This window comes from Thunnus maccoyii, chromosome 8, assembly GCF_910596095.1.
Source record: "Thunnus maccoyii chromosome 8, fThuMac1.1, whole genome shotgun sequence".
Lineage (NCBI taxonomy): Eukaryota > Metazoa > Chordata > Actinopteri > Scombriformes > Scombridae > Thunnus > Thunnus maccoyii.
Window position 1 is genome coordinate 5,105,100 of NC_056540.1, and position 17,811 is coordinate 5,122,910.

The window sequence follows — 17,811 nt, forward strand, 5'->3', positions numbered from 1 at the left end:
CCTCCCGAGCCTAACATTGGCCACCCAGATAACCAGTACTAGGAAGCTGCCTATCCACGAGGTCAAACGCGACAAAGAAGACCAGGAAATGCAGCCAAAGTACTACCGTCCCCCTCAGACGCTGGAGAGGAGCAGGAGACATCAGAAGCGGATCAAAATGTGGAAACGCTTCACGATTTTGCGTGTCATCCTTTCGCAGGGGCCATGCTAATCTTCTCTGTATCGAATCCAATTTTTCATACGTGCTGCCGTAGCAAGCACACAAGTCCTCAGGCGCTGCTTCCCTTTTACTACCCCGTGGGCAGAATGGCCCCTTGACCGCGGTGCAGTCTGGAGGACAGTGGGCGGCACCATTAAGCACGACAAGCGCGAGGGATGGGGCCTTTCTGTCGTTGACATCGCTGTGTTTTCAGTTGCTATCAACTGCCTGCTACTTCTTCGCGCATGCTTGTGAAAATCACAAAGTGGGTAAGGCCAGAAATGGCCTCATGCCAAATGAGGGGGCCACGCACAAGTTGTCTGTCACGCAGGAGGCTTCATTTGGGCCCCAAAGCTAAGCATCCAGTCCTATGACGCATGACAGGACGGCTCTGAGCATCTGCCTGTGGCGTGTGTCCGACCTTGGTTGTCGCCCTTCTCTGAAAGCCAGCAGGGGGTGCCGGACTAGATGGCCCATTGGGTCAAAGAGGCCCTTTTTCGGGTAAGGCCGAGCCGACGACATTCTTGAGAATGTCGCGTTCGGTATGCACAATATATTTTCTACATGTAACCGGCAAGAGACTTTGTCAGAGAGCAGGAACCTGTGATTGACATACCCCGCCGCAATGCTGAGGATTGGTTTTCAGACGCGGGCTACCACACAACAAAAGTAGGCAGGTGGCCGCAGACACTCCAGTGAGGACAAACGCAGGGAAAATGCTGTGCAGATTCGACGTGTATTTCGCAGCTATTTGCAACACGGCAACGTTCCCTCTCTGTCATGTTTGTCTGCTAATCAAATCAGAGGTGCAAATCTCACTCTGTGTCACTCTACATTGCACGCCGCACTTTTGCCCCAGTTGTCATGGCTGATATGCAGCCATCTGAGACGGGCAGACTGAGGAGGCTGCTGCATTTCTTCTGAGTAATTGGCATTCCACAAAGCAGAGAGAAGGGTGCACCGTTCCCAGCGGCACTGCAATGCCGGGTCGATGCGTGGAGTGAACGGAGCAAGCCCCTTTTTCAACTCCAAGTGCAAAAAATCCTTTTAATATGTTGTCCCCGTATAGAGGACGTATCAGATATTAAACTGATAAGAACAGATACTACACTTGATCTTAGCCAAAAGGCCGAGAAGCGATGAACCCTTGCTGTTTGCTGCCCCGCCCCACCTCCTGCACAGTTCTGGCTCGTCGTGGTGCAGTCGTTTCAAACGACCGCAAGAACGACTGCCGCTTGGCAGCTCCGCCCAGGAGCTCCTTGGTAAGTAGGTAAGTAAGTAAGTAAGTAAGTAAGTAAATAAGTAAGTAAGTGAGCTTTTGTTCATACAGCACTTTTTAAAACACACAGTCACAACGTGCTTTACAGACACATACACGTGCAAAATCGAAACAGATGGATTAATAAAACAGACAAACACGACACAGAGAGAAATCAACCAAAATGAAATAAAACAGGACACGGGAAGAAGAAGGGAGGTATGCAGAAAGGCTTGCGGACGTCAATGGCCTTTGAGGCGTCTTTGAGGGAGGGACGCCCCACAACAGGGTTAATGTGGGACCTACGGCTAGTTCTGGTTAGAAGTCTAGCTGCTGTATTTTGGATTAACTGTAAACGTTTTAAAGAAGACTGACCGAGGCAGGTGTAGAGGGAGTTACAGTAGCCTAAACGGGAGAAAATGAACGCGTGGATTCATTGTTCGAGAACAACGGGGGACAATATAGGTCTTATTTTTGCAATATTTCTTAACTGAGGAAAACAGGACTGGATAAGCTCATTAACGGGACGGTCAAGCGTCGTATACTGGTCGAAGGTGATACCTTTAGAAGACCTTTGGCCGTGGACTTAAAGGTTGGGGTGAAGCGGGCCGATGAACTGAGTAGCAGCGGTGACAAGGATCGGTGCTCCCACACATCTTGTTATGGACAGCTGTTTTTGCTTTTCACAAACACACGAGGCTCTGCCAAACTGCAAAGCCTGCCAAAAATAGATTTAACTCGTGGGTGTTCCTCTCCACGGAAGTCTTTAGTAAAAGGCGAAAGACTTGTACGTTATGAAGAGAAACCAGAGTAAGTACGGCCCGCTCCTCGACAGCAGCCCAAGGAGCCCAGTCGTCCCAGCCACAACCTTCACGGTGAGCCTCACTCGCCTCCCGGGCCACACCCATTCCCCTACCCCGCACTGCGCTTCAGGGAGTTTTGGGCGCCGGGATTGCTCGTCTGTCACGTCGTTGCCACTAGACCTTCTGGGGCCTGTACTACGAAGCAGGTTCTACATGCCGGGGACATATTTTCCTTAGCTGGCCTCCCCGAGCCTAACATTGGCCACCCAGATAACCAGTACTAGGAAGCTGCCTATCCACGAGGTCAAACGCGACAAAGAAGACCAGGAAATGCAGCCAAAGTACTACCGTCCCCCTCAGGCGCTGGAGAGGAGCAGGAGACATCAGAAGCGGATCAAAATGTGGAAACGCTTCACGATTTTGCGTGTCATCCTTTCGCAGGGGCCATGCTAATCTTCTCTGTATCGAATCCAATTTTTCATACGTGCTGCCGTAGCAAGCACACAAGTCCTCAGGCGCTGCTTCCCTTTTACTACCCCGTGGGCAGAATGGCCCCTTGACCGCGGTGCAGTCTGGAGGACAGTGGGCGGCACCATTAAGCACGACAAGCGCGAGGGATGGGGCCTTTCTGTCGTTGACATCGCTGTGTTTTCAGTTGCTATCAACTGCCTGCTACTTCTTCGCGCATGCTTGTGAAAATCACAAAGTGGGTTAAGGCCAGAAATGGCCTCATGCCAAATGAGGGGGCCACGCACAAGTTGTCTGTCACGCAGGAGGCTTCATTTGGGCCCCAAAGCTAAGCATCCACTCCTATGACGCATGACAGGACGGCTCTGAGCATCTGCCTGTGGCGTGTGTCCGACCTTGGTTGTCGCCCTTCTCTGAAAGCCAGCAGGGGGTGCCGGACTAGATGGCCCATTGGGTCAAAGAGGCCCTTTTTCGGGTAAGGCCGAGCCGACGACATTCTTGAGAATGTCGCGTTCGGTATGCACAATATATTTTCTACATGTAACCGGCAAGAAACTTTGTCAGAGAGCAGGAACCTGTGATTGACATACCCCGCCGCAATGCTGAGGATTGGTTTTCAGACGCGGGCTACCAGACAACAAAAGTAGGCAGGTGGCCGCAGACACTCCAGTGAGGACAAACGCAGGGAAAATGCTGTGCAGATTCGACGTGTATTTCGCAGCTATTTGCAACACGGCAACGTTCCCTCTCTGTCATGTTTGTCTGCTAATCAAATCAGAGGTGCAAATCTCACTCTGTGTCACTCTACATTGCACGCCGCACTTTTGCCCCAGTTGTCATGGCTGATATGCAGCCATCTGAGACGGGCAGACTGAGGAGGCTGCTGCATTTCTTCTGAGTAATTGGCATTCCACAAAGCAGAGAGAAGGGTGCACCGTTCCCAGCGGCACTGCAATGCCGGGTCGATGCGTGGAGTGAACGGAGCAAGCCCCTTTTTCAACTCCAAGTGCAAAAAATCCTTTTAATATGTTGTCCCCTTATAGAGGACGTATCAGATATTAAACTGATAAGAACAGATTTTTTCTTTCGGAAAAATTTATTGACACTCATTTCAAACACATTTCATCAAAGTTGTTCATATTCATGACATAAAAGTTACCTTGAAAATGCAATTCATAAATAAAGAAATAATTAAATAAATCAGTGTGATCTGTAAAACCACATTTAAAACAATAAAACTTTTGTTTTAAGAGGTATTACAGATAAAACCAGCATTGTCACAGGTAAAAGCCATTCATAAAACACTTCTCATGTGGATGACAGTATGTTTTGAGTGTCCATTTTAAAAGTCTTTAAAAAGGAGTGCATTTCGTTAAGATGTTTTTGCCAGGTCCTTCTTTGTGCAGGAGCGCAGTGAGTCCCTACCAAGGGTAACTCATTCCGCTCTCCCAAACAACGGGTCTCTCGGGATCCTGTCAAGGTGCTCAGAGGAGACTCTCACCCTGATGCTCCTTCCCACCTGCCTCACCCGGAGAGCCAGGCCGCCGCTGCTTTGACCTTTTTGCGTGTAGCTCCGGCTCCTTCCTCCGAATGGGCACAGAGGCGATGCTTCTTTGTGGCTGTGTCCTAGGCCCGCCGCCAGCAGCTCCGGCCGCTTGGGCCGTCGCTGCGGCCATCCGGATCACAGCCACGGGGGGGATCTGCATGTGCTTTCTTACCAGCAAGTTTCTGGAGGTCCACATGGCGTCTTTGATGGCAGCTAGGGTGAGCCACTGCTTGGCAAAGTCATTCTTTTTTATCGCTGTTTGGCTCACCCCATAGAGCACTAGTTGTGCTGTGAGGACCTCCCATGCTGGCAAGTACGGGAATTGTAAGGAGCCGGCTGTTGCCCACTGGTCTACGGCAGCACTGCACTCCCAGAGCAGATGCCTCACCGACTCAGGCGCGCCACAACCAGGTCGGGGGCAGGTTGAGAGCGTTGACATGCCCCGGGAGTGCATAACGGACCTAACTGGGAGGATCTCATGAGCCACCATCCATGACAGGTCCCGGAGTCTGTTTGGAAGAGCGGAATGGTTGACGTTGCGCCAAACTGTTGAGGGCTCGCCGAATGCGAGCCCGCGCACTGGACTCACTGGTTCCCGCTCCTGCACAACAGAAATCAGAGACCGGTGGTTAGTTAAAATATGCAGCTCCTCCTGCTCCAAGTTAAAATGCTTAAAAAACGTCTGGATAAAAGCATAAACAGGTGGCAGGTTAAAAGACACAGGTACTTTGAGATCTGTGGGTAAAAACTTCATCTTTCTGAGGTAAGATCCCATCCAGAATCGTGTCATTGCTTTTGTCTTGGGGTTTCCGGATGGGTCTGTAGCTATTTTGAGGTGCAGTGTTGTGTATCTACTTCCTAAAAACAGATATAGATCGGGCACTCCTTTTCCTCCTTTTTCTTTTGGCTTCTTCATGATCTCTCTTCTTAGCCTTTCCCACTTCGAGCCCCACAGAAAATAAAAGATGGCTCGGTCCAGATCTAAAAGCACTCTCCTAGGTGGGATAAAAACAGAACTGATCAGTAAAAGCAAAGGTAAAATCACTGCTTTAATGATTAAAACCTTTCCTTCCATGGTCAGTCCTCTAAGTCCCCAGTACCCTAGTCTTTGCCGTACTTTCCCTACCACGTCTGGCCAATTTGTTCTACCTCCCCCTTCCCTGTCAAATTTAATCCCCAGTATTTTCTGGTCAGTCTGGGTCATAGTCAAAGGGAGTCCTGTCGTCTCAGTCGCTGTCCATGGTCCATAAAACTGGGCTTGGGTCTTGCCTCTGTTTAATTTAGACCCAGAGGCCCGTCCAAACCAGTCAGTCAAGTCCAGCGTCCTGTTAACAGATAAAAGGTCAGTGCATAAAATGTTCACGTCGTCCATATATAAAACACACTTGGTGACAAGTCCCCCGCTCCCTGGAACTCCCACCCCATTGATTATTTGGTCCCTTCTCAAGACCTGTGCCAGTGGTTCTATACAGGTGACATAGAGGAGGGCAGATAACGGACAACCCTGACGGACGCCGCAGTTGATATCGACTGCTTTTGTCAGATGCCCGTTAACAACGAATTTGCTGGTAATGCCCCGGTACAGCAATCCCACCCAAGCTACAAACCTCTCTGGGAACCCCATTTTTAGCAGTACCTGGAAAAGGTACTGGTGCGAGACCCGATCAAAGGCTTTCTCAAAATCTAGATTGAGTACTACTAGCCGGATGTTTCTGTCTCTCGCGTAACAGATGGTGTCTCGGATCAGTACGAGGCTGTCGGTGATCTTCCTCCCCGGGATGGCACAGGCTTGATCCGGGTGAATCACCTCTTCTAAAACCAAGGACATACGAGATGCTAAAACTTTACTAAATAGTTTGCAGTCAAAATTTAACAGTGTGATAGGTCTCCAGTTCTTCAGGTCAGTCTTGTCTTTCTTTTTGTGATAAGAACAGATACTACACTTGATCTTAGCCAAAAGGCCGAGAAGCGATGAACCCTTGCTGTTTGCTGCCCCGCCCCACCTCCTGCACAGTTCTGGCTCGTCGTGGTGCAGTCGTTTCAAACGACCGCAAGAACGACTGCCGCTTGGCAGCTCCGCCCAGGAGCTCCTTGGTAAGTAGGTAAGTAAGTAAGTAAGTAAATAAGTAAGTAAGTGAGCTTTTGTTCATACAGCACTTTTTAAAACACACAGTCACAACGTGCTTTACAGACACATACACGTGCAAAATCGAAACAGATGGATTAATAAAACAGACAAACACGACACAGAGAGAAATCAACCAAAATGAAATAAAACAGGACACGGGAAGAAGAAGGGAGGTATGCAGAAAGGCTTGCGGACGTCAATGGCCTTTGAGGCGTCTTTGAGGGAGGGACGCCCCACAACAGGGTTAATGCGGGACCTACGGCTAGTTCTGGTTAGAAGTCTAGCTGCTGTATTTTGGATTAACTGTAAACGTTTTAAAGAAGACTGACCGAGGCAGGTGTAGAGGGAGTTACAGTAGCCTAAACGGGAGAAAATGAACGCGTGGATTCATTGTTCGAGAACAACGGGGGACAATATAGGTCTTATTTTTGCAATATTTCTTAACTGAGGAAAACAGGACTGGACAAGCTCATTAACGGGACGGTCAAGCGTCGTATACTGGTCGAAGGTGATACCTTTAGAAGACCTTTGGCCGTGGACTTAAAGGTTGGGGTGAAGCGGGCCGATGAACTGAGTAGCAGCGGTGACAAGGATCGGTGCTCCCACACATCTTGTTATGGACAGCTGTTTTTGCTTTTCACAAACACACGAGGCTCTGCCAAACTGCAAAGCCTGCCAAAAATAGATTTAACTCGTGGGTGTTCCTCTCCACGGAAGTCTTTAGTAAAAGGCGAAAGACTTGTACGTTATGAAGAGAAACCAGAGTAAGTACGGCCCGCTCCTCGACAGCAGCCCAAGGAGCCCAGTCGTCCCAGCCACAACCTTCACGGTGAGCCTCACTCGCCTCCCGGGCCACACCCATTCCCCTACCCCGCACTGCGCTTCAGGGAGTTTTGGGCGCCGGGATTGCTCGTCTGTCACGTCGTTGCCACTAGACCTTCTGGGGCCTGTACTACGAAGCAGGTTCTACATGCCGGGGACATATTTTCCTTAGCTGGCCTCCCCGAGCCTAACATTGGCCACCCAGATAACCAGTACTAGGAAGCTGCCTATCCACGAGGTCAAACGCGACAAAGAAGACCAGGAAATGCAGCCAAAGTACTACCGTCCCCCTCAGACGCTGGAGAGGAGCAGGAGACATCAGAAGCGGATCAAAATGTGGAAACGCTTCACGATTTTGCGTGTCATCCTTTCGCAGGGGCCATGCTAATCTTCTCTGTATCGAATCCAATTTTTCATACGTGCTGCCGTAGCAAGCACACAAGTCCTCAGGCGCTGCTTCCCTTTTACTACCCCGTGGGCAGAATGGCCCCTTGACCGCGGTGCAGTCTGGAGGACAGTGGGCGGCACCATTAAGCACGACAAGCGCGAGGGATGGGGCCTTTCTGTCGTTGACATCGCTGTGTTTTCAGTTGCTATCAACTGCCTGCTACTTCTTCGCGCATGCTTGTGAAAATCACAAAGTGGGTTAAGGCCAGAAATGGCCTCATGCCAAATGAGGGGGCCACGCACAAGTTGTCTGTCACGCAGGAGGCTTCATTTGGGCCCCAAAGCTAAGCATCCACTCCTATGACGCATGACAGGACGGCTCTGAGCATCTGCCTGTGGCGTGTGTCCGACCTTGGTTGTCGCCCTTCTCTGAAAGCCAGCAGGGGGTGCCGGACTAGATGGCCCATTGGGTCAAAGAGGCCCTTTTTCGGGTAAGGCCGAGCCGACGACATTCTTGAGAATGTCGCGTTCGGTATGCACAATATATTTTCTACATGTAACCGGCAAGAAACTTTGTCAGAGAGCAGGAACCTGTGATTGACATACCCCGCCGCAATGCTGAGGATTGGTTTTCAGACGCGGGCTACCAGACAACAAAAGTAGGCAGGTGGCCGCAGACACTCCAGTGAGGACAAACGCAGGGAAAATGCTGTGCAGATTCGACGTGTATTTCGCAGCTATTTGCAACACGGCAACGTTCCCTCTCTGTCATGTTTGTCTGCTAATCAAATCAGAGGTGCAAATCTCACTCTGTGTCACTCTACATTGCACGCCGCACTTTTGCCCCAGTTGTCATGGCTGATATGCAGCCATCTGAGACGGGCAGACTGAGGAGGCTGCTGCATTTCTTCTGAGTAATTGGCATTCCACAAAGCAGAGAGAAGGGTGCACCGTTCCCAGCGGCACTGCAATGCCGGGTCGATGCGTGGAGTGAACGGAGCAAGCCCCTTTTTCAACTCCAAGTGCAAAAAATCCTTTTAATATGTTGTCCCCGTATAGAGGACGTATCAGATATTAAACTGATAAGAACAGATACTACACTTGATCTTAGCCAAAAGGCCGAGAAGCGATGAACCCTTGCTGTTTGCTGCCCCGCCCCACCTCCTGCACAGTTCTGGCTCGTCGTGGTGCAGTCGTTTCAAACGACCGCAAGAACGACTGCCGCTTGGCAGCTCCGCCCAGGAGCTCCTTGGTAAGTAGGTAAGTAAGTAAGTAAGTAAATAAGTAAGTAAGTGAGCTTTTGTTCATACAGCACTTTTTAAAACACACAGTCACAACGTGCTTTACAGACACATACACGTGCAAAATCGAAACAGATGGATTAATAAAACAGACAAACACGACACAGAGAGAAATCAACCAAAATGAAATAAAACAGGACACGGGAAGAAGAAGGGAGGTATGCAGAAAGGCTTGCGGACGTCAATGGCCTTTGAGGCGTCTTTGAGGGAGGGACGCCCCACAACAGGGTTAATGTGGGACCTACGGCTAGTTCTGGTTAGAAGTCTAGCTGCTGTATTTTGGATTAACTGTAAACGTTTTAAAGAAGACTGACCGAGGCAGGTGTAGAGGGAGTTACAGTAGCCTAAACGGGAGAAAATGAACGCGTGGATTCATTGTTCGAGAACAACGGGGGACAATATAGGTCTTATTTTTGCAATATTTCTTAACTGAGGAAAACAGGACTGGACAAGCTCATTAACGGGACGGTCAAGCGTCGTATACTGGTCGAAGGTGATACCTTTAGAAGACCTTTGGCCGTGGACTTAAACGTTGGGGTGAAGCGGGCCGATGAACTGAGTAGCAGCGGTGACAAGGATCGGTGCTCCCACACATCTTGTTATGGACAGCTGTTTTTGCTTTTCACAAACACACGAGGCTCTGCCAAACTGCAAAGCCTGCCAAAAATAGATTTAACTCGTGGGTGTTCCTCTCCACGGAAGTCTTTAGTAAAAGGCGAAAGACTTGTACGTTATGAAGAGAAACCAGAGTAAGTACGGCCCGCTCCTCGACAGCAGCCCAAGGAGCCCAGTCGTCCCAGCCACAACCTTCACGGTGAGCCTCACTCGCCTCCCGGGCCACACCCATTCCCCTACCCCGCACTGCGCTTCAGGGAGTTTTGGGCGCCGGGATTGCTCGTCTGTCACGTCGTTGCCACTAGACCTTCTGGGGCCCGTACTACGAAGCAGGTTCTACATGCCGGGGACATATTTTCCTTAGCTGGCCTCCCCGAGCCTAACATTGGCCACCCAGATAACCAGTACTAGGAAGCTGCCTATCCACGAGGTCAAACGCGACAAAGAAGACCAGGAAATGCAGCCAAAGTACGACCGTCCCCCTCAGGCGCTGGAGAGGAGCAGGAGACATCAGAAGCGGATCAAAATGTGGAAACGCTTCACGATTTTGCGTGTCATCCTTTCGCAGGGGCCATGCTAATCTTCTCTGTATCGAATCCAATTTTTCATACGTGCTGCCGTAGCAAGCACACAAGTCCTCAGGCGCTGCTTCCCTTTTACTACCCCGTGGGCAGAATGGCCCCTTGACCGCGGTGCAGTCTGGAGGACAGTGGGCGGCACCATTAAGCACGACAAGCGCGAGGGATGGGGCCTTTCTGTCGTTGACATCGCTGTGTTTTCAGTTGCTATCAACTGCCTGCTACTTCTTCGCGCATGCTTGTGAAAATCACAAAGTGGGTTAAGGCCAGAAATGGCCTCATGCCAAATGAGGGGGCCACGCACAAGTTGTCTGTCACGCAGGAGGCTTCATTTGGGCCCCAAAGCTAAGCATCCACTCCTATGACGCATGACAGGACGGCTCTGAGCATCTGCCTGTGGCGTGTGTCCGACCTTGGTTGTCGCCCTTCTCTGAAAGCCAGCAGGGGGTGCCGGACTAGATGGCCCATTGGGTCAAAGAGGCCCTTTTTCGGGTAAGGCCGAGCCGACGACATTCTTGAGAATGTCGCGTTCGGTATGCACAATATATTTTCTACATGTAACCGGCAAGAAACTTTGTCAGAGAGCAGGAACCTGTGATTGACATACCCCGCCGCAATGCTGAGGATTGGTTTTCAGACGCGGGCTACCAGACAACAAAAGTAGGCAGGTGGCCGCAGACACTCCAGTGAGGACAAACGCAGGGAAAATGCTGTGCAGATTCGACGTGTATTTCGCAGCTATTTGCAACACGGCAACGTTCCCTCTCTGTCATGTTTGTCTGCTAATCAAATCAGAGGTGCAAATCTCACTCTGTGTCACTCTACATTGCACGCCGCACTTTTGCCCCAGTTGTCATGGCTGATATGCAGCCATCTGAGACGGGCAGACTGAGGAGGCTGCTGCATTTCTTCTGAGTAATTGGCATTCCACAAAGCAGAGAGAAGGGTGCACCGTTCCCAGCGGCACTGCAATGCCGGGTCGATGCGTGGAGTGAACGGAGCAAGCCCCTTTTTCAACTCCAAGTGCAAAAAATCCTTTTAATATGTTGTCCCCGTATAGAGGACGTATCAGATATTAAACTGATAAGAACAGATACTACACTTGATCTTAGCCAAAAGGCCGAGAAGCGATGAACCCTTGCTGTTTGCTGCCCCGCCCCACCTCCTGCACAGTTCTGGCTCGTCGTGGTGCAGTCGTTTCAAACGACCGCAAGAACGACTGCCGCTTGGCAGCTCCGCCCAGGAGCTCCTTGGTAAGTAGGTAAGTAAGTAAGTAAGTAAATAAGTAAGTAAGTGAGCTTTTGTTCATACAGCACTTTTTAAAACACACAGTCACAACGTGCTTTACAGACACATACACGTGCAAAATCGAAACAGATGGATTAATAAAACAGACAAACACGACACAGAGAGAAATCAACCAAAATGAAATAAAACAGGACACGGGAAGAAGAAGGGAGGTATGCAGAAAGGCTTGCGGACGTCAATGGCCTTTGAGGCGTCTTTGAGGGAGGGACGCCCCACAACAGGGTTAATGTGGGACCTACGGCTAGTTCTGGTTAGAAGTCTAGCTGCTGTATTTTGGATTAACTGTAAACGTTTTAAAGAAGACTGACCGAGGCAGGTGTAGAGGGAGTTACAGTAGCCTAAACGGGAGAAAATGAACGCGTGGATTCATTGTTCGAGAACAACGGGGGACAATATAGGTCTTATTTTTGCAATATTTCTTAACTGAGGAAAACAGGACTGGACAAGCTCATTAACGGGACGGTCAAGCGTCGTATACTGGTCGAAGGTGATACCTTTAGAAGACCTTTGGCCGTGGACTTAAACGTTGGGGTGAAGCGGGCCGATGAACTGAGTAGCAGCGGTGACAAGGATCGGTGCTCCCACACATCTTGTTATGGACAGCTGTTTTTGCTTTTCACAAACACACGAGGCTCTGCCAAACTGCAAAGCCTGCCAAAAATAGATTTAACTCGTGGGTGTTCCTCTCCACGGAAGTCTTTAGTAAAAGGCGAAAGACTTGTACGTTATGAAGAGAAACCAGAGTAAGTACGGCCCGCTCCTCGACAGCAGCCCAAGGAGCCCAGTCGTCCCAGCCACAACCTTCACGGTGAGCCTCACTCGCCTCCCGGGCCACACCCATTCCCCTACCCCGCACTGCGCTTCAGGGAGTTTTGGGCGCCGGGATTGCTCGTCTGTCACGTCGTTGCCACTAGACCTTCTGGGGCCCGTACTACGAAGCAGGTTCTACATGCCGGGGACATATTTTCCTTAGCTGGCCTCCCCGAGCCTAACATTGGCCACCCAGATAACCAGTACTAGGAAGCTGCCTATCCACGAGGTCAAACGCGACAAAGAAGACCAGGAAATGCAGCCAAAGTACTACCGTCCCCCTCAGGCGCTGGAGAGGAGCAGGAGACATCAGAAGCGGATCAAAATGTGGAAACGCTTCACGATTTTGCGTGTCATCCTTTCGCAGGGGCCATGCTAATCTTCTCTGTATCGAATCCAATTTTTCATACGTGCTGCCGTAGCAAGCACACAAGTCCTCAGGCGCTGCTTCCCTTTTACTACCCCGTGGGCAGAATGGCCCCTTGACCGCGGTGCAGTCTGGAGGACAGTGGGCGGCACCATTAAGCACGACAAGCGCGAGGGATGGGGCCTTTCTGTCGTTGACATCGCTGTGTTTTCAGTTGCTATCAACTGCCTGCTACTTCTTCGCGCATGCTTGTGAAAATCACAAAGTGGGTTAAGGCCAGAAATGGCCTCATGCCAAATGAGGGGGCCACGCACAAGTTGTCTGTCACGCAGGAGGCTTCATTTGGGCCCCAAAGCTAAGCATCCACTCCTATGACGCATGACAGGACGGCTCTGAGCATCTGCCTGTGGCGTGTGTCCGACCTTGGTTGTCGCCCTTCTCTGAAAGCCAGCAGGGGGTGCCGGACTAGATGGCCCATTGGGTCAAAGAGGCCCTTTTTCGGGTAAGGCCGAGCCGACGACATTCTTGAGAATGTCGCGTTCGGTATGCACAATATATTTTCTACATGTAACCGGCAAGAAACTTTGTCAGAGAGCAGGAACCTGTGATTGACATACCCCGCCGCAATGCTGAGGATTGGTTTTCAGACGCGGGCTACCAGACAACAAAAGTAGGCAGGTGGCCGCAGACACTCCAGTGAGGACAAACGCAGGGAAAATGCTGTGCAGATTCGACGTGTATTTCGCAGCTATTTGCAACACGGCAACGTTCCCTCTCTGTCATGTTTGTCTGCTAATCAAATCAGAGGTGCAAATCTCACTCTGTGTCACTCTACATTGCACGCCGCACTTTTGCCCCAGTTGTCATGGCTGATATGCAGCCATCTGAGACGGGCAGACTGAGGAGGCTGCTGCATTTCTTCTGAGTAATTGGCATTCCACAAAGCAGAGAGAAGGGTGCACCGTTCCCAGCGGCACTGCAATGCCGGGTCGATGCGTGGAGTGAACGGAGCAAGCCCCTTTTTCAACTCCAAGTGCAAAAAATCCTTTTAATATGTTGTCCCCGTATAGAGGACGTATCAGATATTAAACTGATAAGAACAGATACTACACTTGATCTTAGCCAAAAGGCCGAGAAGCGATGAACCCTTGCTGTTTGCTGCCCCGCCCCACCTCCTGCACAGTTCTGGCTCGTCGTGGTGCAGTCGTTTCAAACGACCGCAAGAACGACTGCCGCTTGGCAGCTCCGCCCAGGAGCTCCTTGGTAAGTAGGTAAGTAAGTAAGTAAGTAAATAAGTAAGTAAGTGAGCTTTTGTTCATACAGCACTTTTTAAAACACACAGTCACAACGTGCTTTACAGACACATACACGTGCAAAATCGAAACAGATGGATTAATAAAACAGACAAACACGACACAGAGAGAAATCAACCAAAATGAAATAAAACAGGACACGGGAAGAAGAAGGGAGGTATGCAGAAAGGCTTGCGGACGTCAATGGCCTTTGAGGCGTCTTTGAGGGAGGGACGCCCCACAACAGGGTTAATGTGGGACCTATGGCTAGTTCTGGTTAGAAGTCTAGCTGCTGTATTTTGGATTAACTGTAAACGTTTTAAAGAAGACTGACCGAGGCAGGTGTAGAGGGAGTTACAGTAGCCTAAACGGGAGAAAATGAACGCGTGGATTCATTGTTCGAGAACAACGGGGGACAATATAGGTCTTATTTTTGCAATATTTCTTAACTGAGGAAAACAGGACTGGACAAGCTCATTAACGGGACGGTCAAGCGTCGTATACTGGTCGAAGGTGATACCTTTAGAAGACCTTTGGCCGTGGACTTAAACGTTGGGGTGAAGCGGGCCGATGAACTGAGTAGCAGCGGTGACAAGGATCGGTGCTCCCACACATCTTGTTATGGACAGCTGTTTTTGCTTTTCACAAACACACGAGGCTCTGCCAAACTGCAAAGCCTGCCAAAAATAGATTTAACTCGTGGGTGTTCCTCTCCACGGAAGTCTTTAGTAAAAGGCGAAAGACTTGTACGTTATGAAGAGAAACCAGAGTAAGTACGGCCCGCTCCTCGACAGCAGCCCAAGGAGCCCAGTCGTCCCAGCCACAACCTTCACGGTGAGCCTCACTCGCCTCCCGGGCCACACCCATTCCCCTACCCCGCACTGCGCTTCAGGGAGTTTTGGGCGCCGGGATTGCTCGTCTGTCACGTCGTTGCCACTAGACCTTCTGGGGCCCGTACTACGAAGCAGGTTCTACATGCCGGGGACATATTTTCCTTAGCTGGCCTCCCCGAGCCTAACATTGGCCACCCAGATAACCAGTACTAGGAAGCTGCCTATCCACGAGGTCAAACGCGACAAAGAAGACCAGGAAATGCAGCCAAAGTACTACCGTCCCCCTCAGGCGCTGGAGAGGAGCAGGAGACATCAGAAGCGGATCAAAATGTGGAAACGCTTCACGATTTTGCGTGTCATCCTTTCGCAGGGGCCATGCTAATCTTCTCTGTATCGAATCCAATTTTTCATACGTGCTGCCGTAGCAAGCACACAAGTCCTCAGGCGCTGCTTCCCTTTTACTACCCCGTGGGCAGAATGGCCCCTTGACCGCGGTGCAGTCTGGAGGACAGTGGGCGGCACCATTAAGCACGACAAGCGCGAGGGATGGGGCCTTTCTGTCGTTGACATCGCTGTGTTTTCAGTTGCTATCAACTGCCTGCTACTTCTTCGCGCATGCTTGTGAAAATCACAAAGTGGGTTAAGGCCAGAAATGGCCTCATGCCAAATGAGGGGGCCACGCACAAGTTGTCTGTCACGCAGGAGGCTTCATTTGTTCCCCAAAGCTAAGCATCCACTCCTATGACGCATGACAGGACGGCTCTGAGCATCTGCCTGTGGCGTGTGTCCGACCTTGGTTGTCGCCCTTCTCTGAAAGCCAGCAGGGGGTGCCGGACTAGATGGCCCATTGGGTCAAAGAGGCCCTTTTTCGGGTAAGGCCGAGCCGACGACATTCTTGAGAATGTCGCGTTCGGTATGCACAATATATTTTCTACATGTAACCGGCAAGAAACTTTGTCAGAGAGCAGGAACCTGTGATTGACATACCCCGCCGCAATGCTGAGGATTGGTTTTCAGACGCGGGCTACCAGACAACAAAAGTAGGCAGGTGGCCGCAGACACTCCAGTGAGGACAAACGCAGGGAAAATGCTGTGCAGATTCGACGTGTATTTCGCAGCTATTTGCAACACGGCAACGTTCCCTCTCTGTCATGTTTGTCTGCTAATCAAATCAGAGGTGCAAATCTCACTCTGTGTCACTCTACATTGCACGCCGCACTTTTGCCCCAGTTGTCATGGCTGATATTCTTCTGAGTAATTGGCATTCCACAAAGCAGAGAGAAGGGTGCACCGTTCCCAGCGGCACTGCAATGCCGGGTCGATGCGTGGAGTGAACGGAGCAAGCCCCTTTTTCAACTCCAAGTGCAAAAAATCCTTTTAATATGTTGTCCCCTTATAGAGGACGTATCAGATATTAAACTGATAAGAACAGATACTACACTTGATCTTAGCCAAAAGGCCGAGAAGCGATGAACCCTTGCTGTTTGCTGCCCCGCCCCACCTCCTGCACAGTTCTGGCTCGTCGTGGTGCAGTCGTTTCAAACGACCGCAAGAACGACTGCCGCTTGGCAGCTCCGCCCAGGAGCTCCTTGGTAAGTAGGTAAGTAAGTAAGTAAGTAAATAAGTAAGTAAGTGAGCTTTTGTTCATACAGCACTTTTTAAAACACACAGTCACAACGTGCTTTACAGACACATACACGTGCAAAATCGAAACAGATGGATTAATAAAACAGACAAACACGACACAGAGAGAAATCAACCAAAATGAAATAAAACAGGACACGGGAAGAAGAAGGGAGGTATGCAGAAAGGCTTGCGGACGTCAATGGCCTTTGAGGCGTCTTTGAGGGAGGGACGCCCCACAACAGGGTTAATGTGGGACCTACGGCTAGTTCTGGTTAGAAGTCTAGCTGCTGTATTTTGGATTAACTGTAAACGTTTTAAAGAAGACTGACCGAGGCAGGTGTAGAGGGAGTTACAGTAGCCTAAACGGGAGAAAATGAACGCGTGGATTCATTGTTCGAGAACAACGGGGGACAATATAGGTCTTATTTTTGCAATATTTCTTAACTGAGGAAAACAGGACTGGACAAGCTCATTAACGGGACGGTCAAGCGTCGTATACTGGTCGAAGGTGATACCTTTAGAAGACCTTTGGCCGTGGACTTAAAGGTTGGGGTGAAGCGGGCCGATGAACTGAGTAGCAGCGGTGACAAGGATCGGTGCTCCCACACATCTTGTTATGGACAGCTGTTTTTGCTTTTCACAAACACACGAGGCTCTGCCAAACTGCAAAGCCTGCCAAAAATAGATTTAACTCGTGGGTGTTCCTCTCCACGGAAGTCTTTAGTAAAAGGCGAAAGACTTGTACGTTATGAAGAGAAACCAGAGTAAGTACGGCCCGCTCCTCGACAGCAGCCCAAGGAGCCCAGTCGTCCCAGCCACAACCTTCACGGTGAGCCTCACTCGCCTCCCGGGCCACACCCATTCCCCTACCCCGCACTGCGCTTCAGGGAGTTTTGGGCGCCGGGATTGCTCGTCTGTCACGTCGTTGCCACTAGACCTTCTGGGGCCCGTACTACGAAGCAGGTTCTACATGCCGGGGACATATTTTCCTTAGCTGGCCTCCCGAGCCTAACATTGGCCACCCAGATAACCAGTACTAGGAAGCTGCCTATCCACGAGGTCAAACGCGACAAAGAAGACCAGGAAATGCAGCCAAAGTACTACCGTCCCCCTCAGACGCTGGAGAGGAGCAGGAGACATCAGAAGCGGATCAAAATGTGGAAACGCTTCACGATTTTGCGTGTCATCCTTTCGCAGGGGCCATGCTAATCTTCTCTGTATCGAATCCAATTTTTCATACGTGCTGCCGTAGCAAGCACACAAGTCCTCAGGCGCTGCTTCCCTTTTAGTACCCCGTGGGCAGAATGGCCCCTTGACCGCGGTGCAGTCTGGAGGACAGTGGGCGGCACCATTAAGCACGACAAGCGCGAGGGATGGGGCCTTTCTGTCGTTGACATCGCTGTGTTTTCAGTTGCTATCAACTGCCTGCTACTTCTTCGCGCATGCTTGTGAAAATCACAAAGTGGGTAA

The 17,811-nt window shown here is 50.5% G+C and overlaps 18 non-coding genes and 2 pseudogenes across 18 annotated transcripts; all 20 read right to left on the minus strand.

Annotated features, from left to right (window-relative positions):
- Positions 1 to 154: 154 nt before the first annotated feature.
- On the minus strand, positions 155 to 261 carry LOC121902967. The gene has a single exon (XR_006097930.1). It is a non-coding gene; the product is annotated as a U6 spliceosomal RNA (small nuclear RNA).
- An 888-nt stretch (positions 262 to 1,149) lies between these two features.
- LOC121902697 lies at positions 1,150 to 1,340 on the minus strand. Its single transcript, XR_006097687.1, has one exon. It is a non-coding gene; the product is annotated as a U2 spliceosomal RNA (small nuclear RNA).
- An 815-nt stretch (positions 1,341 to 2,155) lies between these two features.
- Positions 2,156 to 2,271, minus strand: LOC121902869. The gene has a single exon (XR_006097839.1). It is a non-coding gene; the product is annotated as a U5 spliceosomal RNA (small nuclear RNA).
- Positions 2,272 to 2,656: 385 nt separating this feature from the next.
- Positions 2,657 to 2,763, minus strand: LOC121902968. The gene has a single exon (XR_006097931.1). It is a non-coding gene; the product is annotated as a U6 spliceosomal RNA (small nuclear RNA).
- An 889-nt stretch (positions 2,764 to 3,652) lies between these two features.
- Positions 3,653 to 3,828, minus strand: LOC121902780 (annotated as a pseudogene).
- A 2,267-nt stretch (positions 3,829 to 6,095) lies between these two features.
- On the minus strand, positions 6,096 to 6,247 carry LOC121902789 (annotated as a pseudogene).
- Positions 6,248 to 7,054: 807 nt separating this feature from the next.
- On the minus strand, positions 7,055 to 7,170 carry LOC121902870. Its single transcript, XR_006097840.1, has one exon. It is a non-coding gene; the product is annotated as a U5 spliceosomal RNA (small nuclear RNA).
- A 385-nt stretch (positions 7,171 to 7,555) lies between these two features.
- On the minus strand, positions 7,556 to 7,662 carry LOC121902969. The gene has a single exon (XR_006097932.1). It is a non-coding gene; the product is annotated as a U6 spliceosomal RNA (small nuclear RNA).
- An 889-nt stretch (positions 7,663 to 8,551) lies between these two features.
- On the minus strand, positions 8,552 to 8,742 carry LOC121902698. The gene has a single exon (XR_006097688.1). It is a non-coding gene; the product is annotated as a U2 spliceosomal RNA (small nuclear RNA).
- An 807-nt stretch (positions 8,743 to 9,549) lies between these two features.
- Positions 9,550 to 9,665, minus strand: LOC121902873. The gene has a single exon (XR_006097842.1). It is a non-coding gene; the product is annotated as a U5 spliceosomal RNA (small nuclear RNA).
- Positions 9,666 to 10,050: 385 nt separating this feature from the next.
- Positions 10,051 to 10,157, minus strand: LOC121902970. Its single transcript, XR_006097933.1, has one exon. It is a non-coding gene; the product is annotated as a U6 spliceosomal RNA (small nuclear RNA).
- An 889-nt stretch (positions 10,158 to 11,046) lies between these two features.
- On the minus strand, positions 11,047 to 11,237 carry LOC121902699. Its single transcript, XR_006097689.1, has one exon. It is a non-coding gene; the product is annotated as a U2 spliceosomal RNA (small nuclear RNA).
- Positions 11,238 to 12,044: 807 nt separating this feature from the next.
- On the minus strand, positions 12,045 to 12,160 carry LOC121902874. Its single transcript, XR_006097843.1, has one exon. It is a non-coding gene; the product is annotated as a U5 spliceosomal RNA (small nuclear RNA).
- A 385-nt stretch (positions 12,161 to 12,545) lies between these two features.
- On the minus strand, positions 12,546 to 12,652 carry LOC121902971. Its single transcript, XR_006097934.1, has one exon. It is a non-coding gene; the product is annotated as a U6 spliceosomal RNA (small nuclear RNA).
- Positions 12,653 to 13,541: 889 nt separating this feature from the next.
- Positions 13,542 to 13,732, minus strand: LOC121902701. Its single transcript, XR_006097691.1, has one exon. It is a non-coding gene; the product is annotated as a U2 spliceosomal RNA (small nuclear RNA).
- An 807-nt stretch (positions 13,733 to 14,539) lies between these two features.
- On the minus strand, positions 14,540 to 14,655 carry LOC121902875. Its single transcript, XR_006097844.1, has one exon. It is a non-coding gene; the product is annotated as a U5 spliceosomal RNA (small nuclear RNA).
- A 385-nt stretch (positions 14,656 to 15,040) lies between these two features.
- LOC121902972 lies at positions 15,041 to 15,147 on the minus strand. Its single transcript, XR_006097935.1, has one exon. It is a non-coding gene; the product is annotated as a U6 spliceosomal RNA (small nuclear RNA).
- Positions 15,148 to 15,995: 848 nt separating this feature from the next.
- On the minus strand, positions 15,996 to 16,186 carry LOC121902657. Its single transcript, XR_006097648.1, has one exon. It is a non-coding gene; the product is annotated as a U2 spliceosomal RNA (small nuclear RNA).
- Positions 16,187 to 16,993: 807 nt separating this feature from the next.
- On the minus strand, positions 16,994 to 17,109 carry LOC121902876. The gene has a single exon (XR_006097845.1). It is a non-coding gene; the product is annotated as a U5 spliceosomal RNA (small nuclear RNA).
- A 384-nt stretch (positions 17,110 to 17,493) lies between these two features.
- Positions 17,494 to 17,600, minus strand: LOC121902974. Its single transcript, XR_006097936.1, has one exon. It is a non-coding gene; the product is annotated as a U6 spliceosomal RNA (small nuclear RNA).
- Between the last annotated feature and the right edge of the window lie 211 nt (positions 17,601 to 17,811).